The following is a 16,380-nucleotide window of genomic DNA, read 5'->3' as shown; positions in this document are numbered from 1 at the left end:
AAAAAAGGTTGTCACTACACTATCTAAAGACAGAAACATGGCACCAATGGGTCCTGACAGTATCCCAGGGTGTTTATTAAGTAGCTTGAAACATGACCTAGCAGACCAATTCAGATCTCTGTTTAACCACAGTCTCAGACATGCTTTGTCACAGTAGAGTGGAGGACAAGAACAGTCATTCCTCTGCAACAGGGGGACAATCAACTGTCCCAGGAAACTACCAAACCAGAAGTCTTGCTAGCCTCATATGCAGTGCTATGGAAAGGATAATCATGTACCTGATTAACAACAGGACATCTCCAAATTCTATACCCAACCCAGTTCAGCTTCATCAAGGGCAGGTCCTGCCTGCTGTAGCTGGTGGATTTCTTTGAGAAGGTTACCAATGATATGGGAGAGGGTAAGACCGTGCATACTACCTACCTTGACCTGGACAATGCATTTGCTACAATATGCCACTCAGGCATTGCAGATAAACTTACAAAATTGGGCATAAACCTTTACATGACCAGATGGATGGCCAAATGGCTCACAGATAGGACACATTGTTAGAGTGGGGTATCCACATCCAGCAAGAGGCCAGTCACCAGTGAAGTACCACAGAGTTCAGTGCTGGGCCCCCTCTTGTTTGGAATATACTTTTCAGATGTCAAGGCAAATGCATATGGCCTTTGGCTGACCACATTTGCTGATGACTGCAAGTTAGTGGCAATTACTGACTCTCCAAATAATGTTGATATCCTGCAGAAAGTTCTGATCCAAACTAATGATTGGTTTCAAAGCCATGTCCTCAAACTAAATACAGATAAGTGCATAATAACAATACCCTTTGGAATATCAAATGCCCCTACAAATTACAACACTGACAGTACCTCCTAAGAGTGAACCCAATGATGAGAGATCTGGGTACTGAGATAGATTGTAAACTGGACTTTGGCCACTCTGTGCCCATGGTGGTGATGAAATCCTTCTGTGTGGCTCAGCTTATAAGTGAGGGTATAGCATCCAGATCTAAGGCTGTCACAGTACCACTGTACTTAGCCCTCATTAGACCAATAATAAATTACAATACACCCTTTGGCATGTATCTTGCCAGGAACCTACAACAGTTGGAGCATTTGCAGAGGTTTCTCAGCACAAAAATACAGGTCATAACCAAAATGTCATATGTTGACCAGTTAAAAGCACTATCACAGTATACAGTTTCCTACTGATTACTGAGGGGTGATCTGTGTCTGACCTGCAAGGCAATCTCTGACCCAGCCCTGATGGAAATGTTGCATATTGGCAAAACTAACTGCACAAGGGTTATCCACCCTAAAGGTCTAAACCAGGTCTTTGACATGAACAGATGATGCTCAAGAGACAGATATATGCTCAAGAGACTGCCTCTCCTCTGGAATAGGCCTCTTATTCATGTGAAGCAGAGCTCTTCCCTGACCATCTTAAAGTTAAGTCTGGACAGATGGATGGGAAATCACAAATTCACTTTTTAATTTCTCCATTTCTTTTGGGTTTCTAATACCATGACTGGAATGGAATGGAATGCATTCCTAAGTCAAAGTACAATTAAAGTTCATGAAATTCGTATTGTCTCAATCTTTGATTTCAGCCAGTAGTGCTCTTCGCAGCACCAGCAATGTGCCCAGTAATGACTCCTTCTGCAATTCGTATGGGGTACATGGATTGGTAACATATCTAAATATGATTGTAAATTCTTTTTATAAGACCCATTGCTCCTATTACTATTGGAACTGTCTGGGTATCTTTCTTCCACATGGCTTTCATTTCTGCCTGCAGATCCTGGTATTTTATCCCTTTGTGTCTCTCTGTACGCAGAGATACTGTAGTCATTGGGTGTGGTGATTTCAATGATCAATGCTACTTTTGTCTTCTTTTCTTGGACCACTATATCCTGTTTTCTAGCATCTATCATTTGGACTGTTGATAATGGGTGATCCCATGTAATATAACTTCATCATTTTCTATAATGCTTTGTGGCTTATGTTTTCAGTGTTTTTCTACCACTTCAATACCATAATGTTTGCACAATCCCCAGTGCAACAGTCTCGCCACATTATTATGCCTTTCAGTATGCACTCCTTCTGCCATTAGTGTGTTGCAACCAGCAACAAGGTGTGTGACTGTTTCCAGTTCAATTTTACAAAACCTACATTTGTCTGTTTCTCCCACATGTTCAATGGACTTTGCAAACAAGCGTGTACATAGCCCACTATCTTGGGCTGCCAATATTAACCTTCCATTTCTTGGTTTGAATTCACCTCTCCTTAACCATTCCTGCGTTCGTTCTTGATAAACATGAGGCTCTTCCACACGTTTTCTATACTTGCAATTATATTTATGTTTTTTACACATTTCTTGCCTTCTCATCTGGTCCTTCACCTTATATTCTTTCTTTTTTTAGGCACATTCAGTTGCTGCCTGTTTTTATTCACTTCTGGTTTGATTTCCATTCCTGCTTGACGTTGATATGTTTTTGCTAGATTAAGCAGAGACGTCATTTTGGATTTATTCTCCTCATGTTTTAAAACTTTCACTACATTTGGATCTTATGAGGTCAGTAGACATGTGTGGAGTCCCATGATTGCAAATCTATACATGTAATCAGTTTCAAGGAGGCCCATCCCTCCTTCGGAATGAGGAATATATAATCTTGGTATGCACTGATTTTTATAAATCATTTGGTGAGCATGAAGCATCCTTCTTATTTTAATATCCAATCTATCCAACACTTTTTGGGGCCAGTCAATCACTCCAAAACTGTAAGTTAGAACAGGAAGAGCAGATTGATTTATAGCTTGGATCTTGTTCCTAGATGTCACTGCTGTTCTCAGGATTAATTTAAGTCTTCTAAAATATTCCTTAATGAGTTTTATTCACATTTGTTCATGTTTTATTGCTGATCCTTCATCAGTTCCCAAGTATTTATACACTCTCTCTTGCTCAAGTTCTTTTATATTTTCCCAGTGCTGCAGTTTTCCTTTTATAAAGGTTGCTTTTGCACATTTATCAAGACCAAATGACATTCCAATATCATCTGAAAGCGTTTTAACAACCTGCAGCTGTGCTTTCAGTTCCTCATCTGATGAGCTATACAGTTTTAAATCATCGACAAAGAGATGATGAGAAGTCATTAGACTTTGTTGTTTTCTAGGAGCCAATTTGTAGGCATGGCCTAAGCTGTTAAGTAAACAGCTTAATGGATTAATGGCAAACAATAAAATAGTGTTTAAAACTTCGACAATGAAAATGCGATAAACACTATAAGGTGCCTGAAGGAAGATAAGCTATAATACGACCTGTTTAATTACAGAAACAACTCCAAACAATCAGACAGTTCAGAATAAAATACGAATCCAAACGGACAGTTCAAAATAAAATACGGATCAAGCATTTTCATCCACCCTATATGTGGACTTCATCAGAATCAATTATACAATTAACAAAAGCTAATTTATACTTTTTTGGCACCAAAATAGTAAAATGTTTAAAAAGATACTACCATATTAATACAAGAATGTTGAATTGTACATGTTCAAATCTGTTACACTAACATAACTCCATTCATAGGTAATATTAAAATAGTACAATATAATTGTAAACATTGTCCTTTCCTACATATCCATTAATAATGAATTACATAAAAATAAAATACATAAATATATAAAATGTATGTAGATTGTATGTATATATGAACCATTAATATATTTTTGTATTTTTATAATTTTTTACATTGTACTTAAAATCCTATGGGAAATAATTATATGCATAAACAGACCATAAATTTGAAATACCAAATATATACCAATTAGGAGGCCTCTGAATAGTCAAAATTCTTATTACAAATTAAATCTAAAATGATTTAAGTATATGTACAGGTTATATTTCTAAGTCCATTCTCTACTCTAATAAAGTACATAATGTAGCATATCCAAATTCATACTTTCTATGCCTATCAATTGTGTCTATCATACTAGTATACCCTTTCACTTAAAATTCTTTCACATTATAAGGATAATGTGTGTATGTGAAACCATATAAATAACTATCTCGTACTGTAACTTTTGTAAAATGGGTTTAATAGTGATGTAATCATTTAATCCCAGTGTGGTGGATGCATCAGTTAATATTTGCCATCTCACTTCTTTCTCAGCCAAGTGTACTTTTATATTTCCTCCTCGACTATTCATATTTACTTGTTCTAAGATGGCAAATTTAAATCTGTGACTATTACCTTTAGCAGCTATATGTCTATACAGTGCATTTGTACTGTCATTTTTCCTAATTGCATATAAATGGTCATAAATTCTTCTCTTGAACATTCGTTCGGTTTTCCCAATATAAAAACCTGTACATGTTAAACATTTAGCCATGTATATGATATTTTAGTGTTGCAATTGCCATTACTAAAGGTAATTCTCATCCTATTAATATTCTCTAAAGTAATCCCTTCATCTTCTAATATAACGTGACATTGTCTACAACATCCACATTTTCTAGTTCCCTTGTGCTGCGTACTCATGTGATCTACCTTATTATTTCTCTCAAAAATAAACTTCATATTGATTCCCATTTTGTATACAAATGGTGCATCCCCTACTATTTCTTTTAATTCGCTATCTACTGTAAATATATTCCAATATCTACTTAAAATTTGTTTTACTTGTGTGACCTGAAGGGTATATTCCAGTATACATGCTCATTTGTATTCAATTGTACGTTCATTCTCTATGGCCCTGTTAGTAAGGGATTTACCCAACACTGGGGAGAATTTTTCCCCCATTCCCCTATCAAATAAGTTTTTATCTCATTCATTAGTTTAAGGGGGTATCCCCTATTACTAAATAAACTACATATGAAGTAAATTTCATCTATCATATCTTTGAAAATAGAGGTCATTCTGGCTGCACGGATGCACTGCCCCTTAAAAATGCTCTTCTTAGTTTTATATGGATGATTGCTTGAGTACTCCAAATAATTATTAGAAAAGGTGTTTTTTCCTATAAATACGGGATTTAAAACCATCATTATCAATAGAAGCAAATGTGTCTAAGTATGCAATTCCCTCTCTACTATAATTGTAAGTAAATTTTAAATAGTGACTAGTACTGTTCAAATAATTTATGAAGTCCTCTATTTTAATTTCGGGTCCATCCCATAATATAAAAATATCATCCAAGAATCTCGTGTAATGTCTAATAAACTTAAAATATTCACTCTTGAACAATTTCTCAGTTCCCAATCCAACATGACCAAATTTGCATAAATGGGGGCACATGCAGCCGCCATAGCCACTCCCTGAGTCTGCTTATAATATTCACCTTCGAAATAAATATAATTGTACTCAAGAATTATTGACATAAGTTCATATTTAGCTTTTTCTCCTTTTTTACAGTTCTCCATTATAACTTTATTTAACAACAAATTATCCTTTGTTCCATATGACTTTCTTTTATTGCCCTTTTGTTCTGCTCCCATAATTGAGTTTTCTTCCAAATGACTATAAACTCTGTCAGTGTCAATTCCTATGTATAGTTTATACGTCGTTGGAAGACAAGTTATTGGTCTATAATTTTTAGGGTTGCTTGCAGGTTCACCCTTAAGTAAGAGCATTGCTTTTCCTGTTTTTAACCAGTGCGGTGTCTGTTTGGGGTGCACATATAAATAGTTCTTACTCATGGCTAAATCCTCGTGCGCAGATGTTAATACTTTCAGCCAAAAGTTAGGTACTGCATCTGGGCCTGGGGTTTTCCAATTAGAAGCTTTTCTTAACTTTGTTTTAATCTCTCTGGCTGTTACTTCATCCCTTTTCATATCCTGTACCTTTAACCCTCTTAATCTTTCTTTTACTTCTTCTATCCATTTAGCATCTTTCTTATGTTCAACAGGATCTTCATAGATACTTCTCCAAAATGTATCTATTTCTTCTTTTTTGGTGGTCTTTCAATTCCTTTCACCTTATTTCCCAGTTCTCTATAAATTTTTTTTTTGCCCATCAATAAATTGCTTATTTTGTACTTCTTTATATTTATCTTTGTGTCTTCTAAGTCTTTCTGCCTGTGCTGACATTTTTAGTTTATTTGTGATAGTATATGATAGATCCCGGTCTGTTCTAATACTGTGCATTGCTTTTATCACATTTGTCTTTCTTAGTATTTTTGTTGATCTGTTCCTGCTTCTATAATCTTTTAACAGTGACGCTTCTTGTCTTAGCTGCTTTATAGTTTCCTCTGTTAGATATTTCCATGGTTGTATTCGCTTTCTCCCCTTTCTTTCCCTCACTACCCTGTGTTCCTGTGGTAATTTTTATCAGTTATTAATTTAGCAGCACAGTAATATATTCTGTTTACTTCTGTTATCCCATGGATTTCTATGGACAGTCCTAATTACTGTATTCATTTGTTTTATCAAACTTCTGACTTTTGGGGGTTTATTAACCTTCTGCAGTCTATTTCTTTCATTGATCTTGATATATCTATGTCTATTAAATCAAGTAACTTTTCTCTTAACTCATTTTCTTCCAAACTGAGGGCAATCCCTTATTTTCCATTTCCTCCGGACATAGGTTCATCGGTAGGTACTAGGCTATCGGCCCAAGGGCTTATGTAAGCCTAGCCAACAAGGTTCCCTGGCTTACGCCACCCAAGAAAGTTATTTTCCTGTGCCACTGCTGAGCAGATACACAGAAGTGATCCCTGTGGTGTATTTCCTATTTCCCATCCACTCATCAAGATTTTTCTTGAAGAGTGCTAATGAAGAACTTTGCTTGACATAGATGGGTAGCCTGTTCCAGAGTATGGGAAGTCTCTGGGACAGGAATCTATCCCTCCAGCAAGTCCTGTTTATTGTGGTGACAAGGTTTAGGTCCCTAAAGCATGTAGCTTGGAGGGATTGGGATTTTTTTAGGTGTAGCATGTCCAACAGCTCTGGGTTTGATATAGCTTTATATGTTAGGGAGATATCATCTTGGAGTAGGCGATATGCTACGGAGTAAAGCTGGAGTTTTTTGAGGCAGTCAGTGTAGGGCATTTGTTTGAGGCCAGTAATCCTCTTTGTGAGATACTTCTGTGGCCTTTCCAGCTGCTAATTCTACATTCTATAGAAGATTCTATAGCATCTTCCTGTGGCACATTCTCTTCAACTTCATCCTGTGTCATCCATTGCTCTATCATATGGAAACTCACTGCCCTATCACTCCTCAACATTGACTGCATCAGAGTTTCCACAGTTTCGTGTTCCTTCCTTTGCTGTCTAGCTTCAAGTGAACATTTATACTGGTTTCCTGGGGAAGGCTCCAAAATATCTTGATATGGCACCTGACCAATTACTTCCTATTCCACTGGTTTCCCATTAATTTGGATATCCATTGCTCTATCCTGTTGTATTGATTTCTGTATTTGATTTTCTACAGTAAATCCCTCTCTTTACAGCTGCTCCAAAACTTCAATTCTATTTCTTTTACTTGTCTATTACTAATCTCTTTTTTCTACTTTTCCTCTTAATTTCCTTATTTTTTGTATAGTAAAGTTTTCCATATCCAGATTCCTTTGCCTGTATTTCTCTTCAAATATCTTTGGTGCTGCTCTTTTTGTATTGGTTAGTGTTGCTTTTTCCTTTGCATAAATATTACACCATATTAAATCTCTTTTCCTTTCCCATGTCCATATTTCTTCTTCACATATCTCCTGACCTTCTTGCTTTTCCTTATTCTGGGGACTCACTCCATCATGCTGTGATGTACTTTGTGTTAGACCTTCTACATTAAATACTTCACTTCGCAGGCACTCCATAACTTCAACTTCTATTTCTTTAACTTCTGCTTTACTAGTCTTCTTTTCCACATTGCATCTTTGTGCTATTATTTTTTTTTATTGTGAAATTTTCCATATCTGGATGCTTTTACCTGTATTTCTCTTTCAATGTCTTTGAGACTGCCTTCTCTATATTAGTTAACTTGGCTTTCTCCTTTGCATACTGTAAATATTGCACCATATCAAATCTCTCATTCTTTCCCATGTCCATATTTCTTTTTTACATTTTTCAAATATCTCTAGGTTTTGTTGTTTATATTTTTGCACTTCCTCGGCTGCTTCTTTTACCAAACAGATCAAAGTTTCTTGATCTATATACTGTTTTTCAAAAATCTGTTGTACTTATGAACGCAAATTTTTATTTGAAGCTTCTGACAGTTTTTCTTGCAGAAGTATTTTTCTTTCCTCTAATTTCTCTCTTAATAGTTTTGTACATCTTGTGTCTGGAAATTCTGAGCTTTTTACATAATAGTAACAATACATAATTTCAGTCTTATCCTCAATAGTCCACTCTATCGTCTTTATGGCTCTTCTTTGGCCTATCAGTTTTTGTGATTTTTGTGGACTACTACTTCCTTCTACAACAGGGTGGGCCATCTTCCCCCTGGGCCTGGCCTGGTCCCATTGTAGGAATGTTTCCGCATTTTGAGGATTCTACACTGTCATTTTTTCCAGTCCTGGCACCAGTGCACCTACCAGGATTGGGCAGTTTTTTAACTGGGTTTTGTGCATCCAGCTATCTTTTTTTGTTTTTGACTTACTTCTGTCCATGATAAATGCTATATAAATACAGTCTATATATCAGTCTCGCCTTGGTGAGATTTTGTGAAAAACAGGGTCCACCTCACGAAGGTAATCACCAAGATTTAAGGATATATTCAGTTTCAGCACTAGTACTCTCCTTTGCTTGCTAACTTTTCATCTCTTCATTAGGACCCCTGAGGTGGATTTCATGTCCCTTATGGATAGAAGCAGTCTGTAAAAATAGTAAAACCCCCTGCTTTCTGATCCTTCTTATCTTTCCCCTAGGGATAGAAAATTGGGTTAAATCTGGGTAAAATTAGACTCATAAGAGCACTTGAGCCATTAGCCTAGCATTCTCCTATAAAACTATGAACCTAAGAACCTATAAATCACTGGATGCGCCAGCAAGCAAATTTGATTGGTAATAAAGTAAACAGAGACGGTCAGCAAGTGCCATTATTCCTTTATATTGGGAGGGATTTGAGAAATAAGTTGTGCATAACAAATAATCTATAGTTCTTGGACACTATAGTAATTTGCCAAATTCCTGTAAGTATCCATATCACCTAATGTACTGACTTAACTGAAAAAAAGTCTAGAGTCTCTTCAGCAGCTGAAGCATGTAACTCAGGGGAATATATGCACAGGCAGTAGAGATTTATTTGATGTTGCTGATTATACCTGAATAGAATGAACTGTCAGTGTCCATAATAAAGGATTTACATGTCAGATGACAATCAGTTTGAGTAGGACAGGTGAGAATAGCAGCACCAACAGCTGTTTTAACTTTTCTATTGGAATATGTGATGGTGTGTCTAGTGAAGCATATAGTAGCAGCCATATTGGAAGAGATAGATCCTTTTCTTGACAAGATCACAGTGAAAGTGTTCACAAGTAAATAGCTTCTAACCTACACAGGTAGATACTTCAAAGTGTTCAGGTGGTGCAGATGTGGGAGAAAGCAAACTATTGAGTGAAAGATAATGTGTGATTATAGTTCTTATTCAGAGGTAATATTGCTACATAAGGAATTCTGAGAAGGCTGACACCTGATTTTCAGCAATATTGTGATGTATGATTTGCTCAGAGTAATTTTTTGGGTACACGATTCTAAGGTCATGCCCTTGTAACTTTTCTTAGCTAGGACAGAAGTCTGATAGGAATAGAAAGGTCAAATTCAAAAATATTTTCTATACGGCAAACACGTATAAAACTATAAAACACTGAAAAATATTAGGGAATAACAATCTCTATAAAAGATAATCTTTGATACTGAATGTATAGTATAGCATTGCAAAGCAATCAGATTATGAACTGTGAGAATTATGGCAACATGATTATGAAAAAAAATTGTTATATATAATTTAAGTATTTCAAGATACAGACTTTATGACATATTCAAACTCTCTTCTATATAGAGCTATACAGAATAGTTCACATAAAAGAACTGATAATGTTTCTCACCCAGAGTTTTAAATGTTCTGCTGAAAACATCCCCAGTCAAAATGCACAGGAGTGTTCCTGGAATATTCACCAGTGACATCACAGTACATACTGTAATAGAGTCTTGGTATTTGAAACCCAAACCAGGATTATAGGCCAGATTTCAAAAAGTCTGGAAAGCAATGCTGATGAATTTTGTGGTAGAAATAATCTAATGCCAGGCAGTGAATAACTCCTAAAACCTAAATAGATGAACAGCCTACAAACTCTGAATTTTCTGGATGGACTGTGTAATAGCAGTGATATCCAAGGATATCCTCACATCAACAGAAAACAGAACTAACAGACCTCATATACTTAGTGCATGGCAACAAAGGCCAAAACATTTACCATGAACTAAAGATCTTAAAAAGAGCACACCTGGTAATGACTACTTGTCATAAAAAAGTCTTTGGACAGGAGCAGTTATGCTGTGAACAGCGATTCATCCAAACCCATAATATTGTATGTGAGTCAAATAAATCCACATAATAATACAATGGCAATCATGTCTTTATAAATAATTTGAAGATATGGCTTGGGGGACAAAATGCATAATGTACTGCCACCAACAGAATTGGGGTGATATGAAAATAAAAAATAAGGTAAGTTGGCAAGACAAGTAACACATAAACAATGTCAGAAAGGAATGTCTGAGCAGAAACTGTTAGGTTAAGGATGTTCTAGGATGCTTTTTTTTATTTTTTACATTTTTAAGAGCAGGGATGGTATTGTTAGTGGCACAACAGATTGCACAGTTGCCTTTAGTGCTGGAAGACCAGAAGTCCACAATTTCTATGCCTACTTCATATGATTGGATTACTGATATTGCAGTATACCATGAGGGTGCTACACTCCTGAGTATGTTGCCCTAAAGATGAGATGTTAAACTGAGGTTCCTATATGGTAGTGACAGCTCAGGTGGATGTAAAATATCCCACAGCACATATAAAAAGGAGTACAGGAAGTTACCCAATGTCCTGGCCAAATTTCCCTAATAGTAGTAGAAACACCAACGCGGGTCTCCCCTGAAAAGAGGCCACTAGTCTAATGGGATTAACGCAGTCAACAAAAGATAAATAAAAAAAAAATAAATAAACTGAGATATCAAAAAACATAGAAGAATGGTGCACAAAGGCAGAGGAAGGAAGCACAGACCAGGCATATGTTTCAAATGCAATAAACAGAAAAGTTGAATGCAAATGGAAGGGAAACAAGGAATGGTAATGTAAAAAGATTCTGTCTGTTTTTGACAACTGGCATTCTAGTTAACCAGTAAATCTCCCACACCAAAAAAGTGATAGCCATTCCATTTCATTGAAACACCAAAATGGGTCTTATCATGGGTCCTGGGACTTAACAGTGGATATGCAGGTGAAGATGTCCTATCCCCTATGCAAAACCTCCTGCAAGAACACCTGAACAGGCTATAACACAGCATTATGATCAGGTTTGCTGATCATAACTGGCTTATTATGTGTTCAAGACATGGATGTCAAGAAATTCGCTCTCTAGGTGAATCTTGGCATCCATGTTTAGAACACACAATAAAGAGTTAAGATGGGAGACTGGTCATTATTCTTTGTAGTGCATGGAGTTTTATCTGTTCCATGTATGACTAGTTACAGAAAAACAGCACCAAGTGTTTTGCTGGCTTACAAATCTGTAAAGCCCTTAGCGAGCATAAAGACAGTGTACCACATTCTATTGTTACTAAAAGTCAGGGACACTATTGACACAGACAACAGTTGGAAACAAATCAGTTAATTTTTCATCTGTTGTTTGCTAGCCTGTACTGCAGGATTAACTGCCTAGGAGATACCCGATCTTAACAAATGAAGCAGTGGTGCTTAACAATTGTTAACATCAGGTCTCCCACTATAGAAGCACTTAACTGGTTTGTCATTTTTGTGATATTGGAGCATTATCTACACACTCCATGCACTACATGGGTCATGCCAGAGGGACAAGTCTGATAATCCATGCATAGCCCATTGAAATAAAAAAGTCTGGTAGTACCAGCTTGATCAGTTGAATGTTGACCTATACAAAGTTGAACAAAGTGACAGCATCTATACAAGCAAAGACAGGACGCAGGTCATAGAGCATATGGAAACACCACTGATGGGATGCCATAAACAGTCAGGGAGGGTATACACATTTTAACCTTGTATGCGTATAACTCATCAGTTATGTTTAACTCTCAGAAAATGAGGATGGTGGAGGTATTAGCACAGTGTAATAGCTGTGTGACTACCGTTTTAGCTCATGTACAAAAAATGCATGTAGAAGATGCACAACAAAGAGGGAATGCATAAAACATGACCACATTCATTATGCACCTATAGTGTATGCAGTGGACTGCTGGGCTACTTCTCATGATTCAAGATTAAATACAATCACAGGTGTCCACCACAGCCATGCAACCACATGCATGCAATATGCATTGAAATACATGCTACATGCATTGCACACTCCCCATGCATGCAAAAAAAGGTATGCAATACTAATATGTACTGACACATCTACCACATGCAGAACTTACATGTGCAAACAAAAACTGTCATTTACTGCCCCAAGTAGTATCCACAGTATGCATTCCCAGTGCCCAGCTGGAGGTACAAAATAAACATTAAGCACTACCATAATATATGTGCATATTTTTAAAGTTAACGTACTCATCTCAAAGAGTTGTTAAATGACAATTTTTACTCAGGGTGTTCATATGATGCACAGGATTCCGGTGCTTACAAGATCCTATACAGTGTGGTAGCCATCTCCCACAGGCTGGGGGCCATCATCCCTTCAAATATCTCTTTCAGTGGACTATGCATCTCCTGCTGAAGATCTGCAAAAGTTATTTGGGTAGCAGGGTCTTTAGTGGCAACCACTCCCTGTGGACTAATTTCACTATAGGTGTCCACTGATTAGATGTATTACCAGTCATCAGGACCTAGGACCTACTCTTTTGGGGTATCAAAATCTTGGACGATGCCTCTAGAACCCACAACGTATGCATGTACACACAAAACAGTCAGTACAAATCACAAAAAACACTAATCTGACTACAGGTGTACAACTAACAAAAAACATGTCTCTGATATGCCAAGTAATGCATTCTTCTGGAGTATGTGGGACAACATGCCACCCTTTCATCTCTGCCTGTAACACACATGTGCAGAAAGCAGTTACCACATATATATCTGCATACATCACCTGTCAGCATGAAGCCATTACTTCTATTGTGCAACATATGTACATAAATATCTGTTTATAACATGGATCCCACAATTGCTATTGCATGGAAGAATGCTATCTTATTTGTGACCTAACAAAACAGGTATTATGTCTCTCCCAAAAATACTGTTTCGTCTCATATGAGTAACTTAAGCTGTCTCCTATACAAATGTAGAAATGACACCATAAAGGAACAATTGCTCAGATAAAGTTATAGATCAATGTCAGTCATAATGGCAGTGCACAATAAAAGGCACTTAAACTGACAATCAAACACTAATTTGCAGGTAACACAGCAGCCTTCAGTACTAGGTGGCAGTGACATGCAAACCCATTTGGTATAAATGTGTATACATATATATATCTATATATATATATATATATATATATATATATATATATATATATATATATATATATATATATGTCTGTGTGTGTGTGTGTGTGTGTGTTTATATAGATATATATATATATATATATATATATATATATATATATATATATATATATATATATATATATATATATATATATATATATGTGTGTGTGTGTGTGTGTGTGTGTGTGTGTGTGTGTGTGTGTGTGTGTGTGTGTGTGTGTGTGTGTGTGTGTGTGTGTGTGTGTGTGTGTGTGTGTGTGTGTGTGTGTGTGTGTGTGTGTGTGTGCATGTGTCTGTATGTACGACTACTTAGCACCACGTCATTAAAAGACAAGCAATATTGTTTCAGTCTAGAGAGTAAAAGATTGCACATACATGCCTACATGGTTTTAAATTGTGCTTATGTGTGCATGGCAAAGGCACAATGAATAGACAATGTGCATAACCATTACCTAGATAAAACATGCATAAATTGTAACCATGCCCAGCTGAACAAGCATGATGCAGTACCAACTTGTGCACAATCTACACAATAAAGTAAACAAAGATACAGGTCTAAACGGGTTATTTCACATAGCAGGCAGAGATCAAAGTACTCTGCTTTCTCTGGGAATAATGTGTAATGGAATCATGCCTCTCATCCTCTTAGTACAGAAAATATACATAAAGCCAAAAATAATGTAGAAGCAAAGGCCCAAAATCAGGGACAGATTTTAATTGTTGCTATTATAATCTTAGAAAGTTGCTAGAACAACAGGTTTTGCATTAACATGCATTTTCTGAAAGATAAGAAGTCTGAATGCCAAATGTCTGCCATTGTTTACTGACTTTAATCCTCAATGACTTGTAAGAAAACCACAAATTTTATGGGGAACATACCAAAAATATGAGGTAAAAAACTGGACATTGTGCAAAAATCTGGACATTCGAGAGGTATAAATGGATTACATAGACATAAGTTTGTAAAAGAAAGTAAAGATCCATTTAGAAAAGTTACACAATAAAATTTGACAGTGACTCTACTGTCATCTGCTCCATCAAGCAGTTCTACTTGTGCTGAGGTCACTAAATTGGTAGCATACCTGTACCCCATTCTACTGAATCTCTATGCACTGGCAGAGGTCTGTAGTCAGAACCCTCTTCTTTCAAGCTTGAAGAAATGGATTCTGTTGTGGTCTAAACACAGGTGATCCTTGTAGCAAGAGGGAATTATCAACATCTGTTCATCTCAAAATGGTGTTGTTGAAGTACCCATATATGTTAATAATATGGTGTAAAATGTCCAGATATCCTCAGGTTGCCCAGTACAGCCAACAAGACTTGGCACAAAGAGTTAGTCAAGGATGAATAAAATCCTGAACCTATCTACCACAAGACATAAGACATCTGCTTCAAACAAAGCAATACCATATATGTATTGCCATCTGATTTTATTTATCCCTGCAAATCTCTCTGAAGAGCTGTAGATATGACCTAGAAGATGTTTAACATGCTATGCTGAAAAAGACTGCTACTCCAATAATATGATTCCATAATACTCAATGTAAATGGGGTCCATTAATAATGTAAGTCATGACAGCAACTCAAAATGGATGTGCTAACTGAAATATCCTCCTTTACAAAGCCATGTGGTGAGCATTCTGGCTGTGAAGTTGGCTGTTTACAGATCTTCACTGAAAAAGGTATTTGTGTCAGCAATGTAGCCATTTATTTATTCTGTGACCATCACTGTTTGCACAAATACTAAGCAGCCATACATTTTAAAATTATATCACAGTATCCTTTTTGCCTCAGCTGAATGTGTTGTTTGGAATATAATCCTGTATTTGAACTGGATCACTGTTACTTATTTTTCATTGGTCTCTGAAATAATATTTTGCCAAATGATACTAACTTGTTACGAAGCTGTTGCCTTCTAGATAATGGCAACTGCCAGACTCCTACAGGACAACCTTAGCGCATCCAGCTACAGAAACTTCACCAGCATATAGTGCTACTATTGGGTAGTGAAGGAATTTGATTTGGGAGGACATAGTCCATCTTCTGAACTTAACTGGTAGCTATGGCTAATCAGTGCATGTCTGCTGTTGTCATGTAACATAAGTGCATGGCCAGGCACAGTGGCATGCCACGGATATTGATGCTACAAGACAGTCCACAGATGGGGGTCCTTTCCCACTTTTCTCTAACACAGTGAAATTACAGGTCTTGTTCTGTAGTCAGGACACCACACAACAGATCCCTCAAACTGTAATCAATAGATCATGTCAAAATTCACTTTCATATGCTGGTACTAATGAGCAACCTTGCATATTTCATTTTCTAAAGTAATTGACAGAATACCATTCCCTCCAGGACATGATGCCTCAGTGCTGTCAGACAACAATGTGAGACCATATATGTATACATTCCCCGCAATCACCAACAGTAATGAATGAATCACAGTCTCACAAAAGCAAAGAACTCTCTGGCTGCCTATATTGTGCTTCTTTTGAGAGAGATCTCCTGTTTTTCATTTCTTCCTTATACGGGTTTTGCAAATGGGTAAGTGTTTTATGGCATTGCATGTAATACAAAAATACTGCAGTATGCTTCTTGTTCTGTATGTATCGCCACTGATAATTTTGCAAATCAGTAATATATATGAACATTTTTGCAGTTTGGGGTCATGACTTGCTCCAAGCATGAAGAATCTAGGTATATGGA

Source organism: Protopterus annectens, chromosome 6.part0 (genome assembly GCF_019279795.1).
Source record: "Protopterus annectens isolate FY-2018-M chromosome 6.part0, PAN1.0, whole genome shotgun sequence".
NCBI classification, from domain to species: Eukaryota; Metazoa; Chordata; order Ceratodontiformes; family Protopteridae; genus Protopterus; species Protopterus annectens.
This window is presented reverse-complemented; position numbering follows the sequence as displayed.